Source organism: Temnothorax curvispinosus, unplaced genomic scaffold (assembly GCF_003070985.1).
Source record: "Temnothorax curvispinosus isolate PA1 unplaced genomic scaffold, ASM307098v1 QBEX01002427.1, whole genome shotgun sequence".
NCBI classification, from domain to species: Eukaryota; Metazoa; Arthropoda; class Insecta; order Hymenoptera; family Formicidae; genus Temnothorax; species Temnothorax curvispinosus.
The window spans coordinates 15891-19028 of NW_020212207.1; positions in this window are offsets into that span (position 1 = coordinate 15891).

Here is a 3138-nt window from a genome sequence, read left to right on the forward strand (position 1 = left end):
AATTCTATGAATTAACTATTCACAAGCAAATATATTAGATATATTTCAAAGTGGAAATTTCAATATTCTATTCTGTATATCGTAGATTCCTAATTATCATTTGGAAGTACGTCTATTTGCTTCAGCAAATAGCCATCGAACGTTGGAAGTTCGTTGGTAGAAGCTTATGAATATGGAACGCGTATTCACGAGATATTAATTAGTAAACCAATTTTGTTAATCATACACGTTCGTGCCTGACAATTCTGTTGGTCTATTGGCATACGTAAACTCCGACCATTTAATCGAAAGGCGAAACCAGTTTATCGCACTGTCACATTAGAACAAATTTTATTTTATATAAATTCCGTGTCAAATATATTACATCGGTTTGTAAATCGTTTGTCATGTAAGCGCAAAAGCTTCCGAGTTTTCTTTCTTTCATTCATCTATCAATCATCGTTCTTATAACGAATGTGCACGAAAGTAATCGAAAATCACGATATAATAATATCAGGCTTAATAAACACATAAACTTTCACATTTTATGTACACACAAATGTTACATAAAATATATATGATACTTTATTGTAAAATATTTTAATTTTTTACAAAGAATTTTTTTCTAAGAAATTGAAATGTATACTGCGATGTAGTAAAACATTGTAATTACATAATGAAATGGTTTATTATCTTTATAACAGATATTAAATTTCGCAACTGCAACACTAGAAAATTATAGCTAAAGGTGCAGGATATTTAAATAACGTTGCACGACTTCGTCGATATTACTTTCGCAAAAAAATCAGCCAACTGTATTTCTTCAGTGCCAGGCGTTGAAATGTGTGTTCTCCAAGAATGAAAGTTTTCCGCTTTGTTCAAGAGCGCAAATAAAATGTTCCGCATACTCTTCGTTCGGCCGCAATGTTGCTCGTAAATCCTTCAAAAATTTAACGCGAGACGCGGCCGGAGTGCCATTTCGCGTGCCGAGTGCCGCAGGTGCCGGCTCTCTTTCCGCGATGCCGCAAGGTAGAAGGAACAAAGGTAGGCAGAGAGAAATGAGGCGTCTCGTCCGCGTAGTCACCTGGGTTTCTTATTTACATTAATTACACCCGGAGAAGTTTCTATCTCGGCCGAGAGAAGACAGGAGGAGGCGCGCAGCGCGCGGTTCGTTGCTTGTTTTGCAGCGGCGGCAATTATTTTCGCAGTCGGTAAATATGATTAATCGCGAGGGATTAAAGATGAAACAAGTCCCGACGTCGACTAAAACAAATTGTGCTCGTTGAAATATCGAGCGGCGCGTGCTCACGTTTACATTGTTTATCTTTACACAGCGTCCTCCGAGGAAGTGCATATAAGTAAAGAAAATTTAATTAAATTAATTGAAATTACGTGAAATGGGATACACAGGCACGGATTTCAACTCGTAGGTTCGAAATGACGCACATTTGCGGGTCGTTTATAGATTGAATTACATAACATTAAATGCAATTCTATCAGAATTTAGGAGATATTTAGAGTACCCATTAAATTTCATCAAAGTTTAATTAAATTTGATTATAGAAATTTATTTATATCGACTTTAATGAAATATCAAGTACGAACCTGAAACGCGAATTAAAATTTAAAATAATAATAAACAACATGTAGTATGTAACGTGAAAATACATCGCAAAAATAATTCGTTGGATATTTTCGTAATTTATTTCGCGACTTTTGTCATTACTTTAAAAATTGCATATATGTATATTTTTCTAACGTTTTTAAGTAACTGAGGTTTCTTGTTCTCATTATTTAGAGAAATTATAATTACTACATAAATATCGTAGTATAAAAAATGTTTAATATAACTTGATATAAACTTGAGATATCTTTCTAAAATGTAGAATATTATTATTGGAATTGGATACCATCTTTAATGGCAATCTAGGATCACTATTCCAGGCTCTGCTTTATGTGATGCACACATACATTCAAAATATTACATATAAATTAATTAAAATAATTGCTGTAACCAGACGAAATCATCAAAGGTATCACTCCTATAGAAATGGCATGTATCTTTTGTAATTACTCACCACAATAATTAATTAGTATTAAATATTATCCCAGTATAAAAATGTTTTCTGTTGCATTATACATATTATAAATCAATAAAGTTTATTGTTTTCCAAAACCATTGCATTAGTTGATTTGCATTCGTGACCAGTAATATTTAGAAAATTATTCCTTCAATCTATTCTTTATCTTTCCCTATTTATACATATCGCAAATTTTTTTGTTATAAGTTTATATATATATATATATATATATATATAAGGTTTTGTAATGTTACGAAATTAAATATAATAATTAATTTCAGATTCGAGGAAATGCTAATATTTCAACAAATAGACATTGAACAAGAACAGATTAAGTTGTGTTTCATACATAAAGTAAATAACATTTAACGCAAAAAAATTATTTAGCTCTGTCTCTTCACGTACGACAAATGTAACGTTTTCACTCCACTTACTACCCATTTTACTAGCTTTCATTTTACTATTTATCTGTCTATTTTCGTTTGATACCTTGTTCATCATACAGTCAAGTACCTCGATGCTCACACGGGTATAAACGGCCGAAATTCCCAGATACCTTTTATTTCTCAAACGTCCGTAAAAGTTGGCACCAAACGATTTCGCTGCAGATTGAATTTTCCTGGCGGCCGTGGTAGTTGGCCGCGACCATTGTCACTGCAGATTGCATTGAACCGAATCAATGTAGTCACACATATTGGTGGACTCGAGCTGCAATAGCTTAAAAAAAAGTTGTCACATCTAGCGGCGGAAATTATCTGACTGGAATAAAGAATTGACTTCCACGAGAATATAAATAAAAAGTAAACCAGATGTACGACCAACAACAAATTTTTACTATTCACATTAAATTTATATATTTTTGATCATTAAGATTCGTGCTAATGTTTCAAAATTGCTGGTTATACTTCTCTTTAATTTTTTTATTTATATTCTTATATAAGTGTCAATTCTTCATTCTAAACTGTATCGTTATTTTACAAACGTATAATAATCCTCTGACTTTTAAATAAATAATTAAATATATTATATAAGTATATAATTATATAATTTAAATAATGAATTATATAAGTATATAATT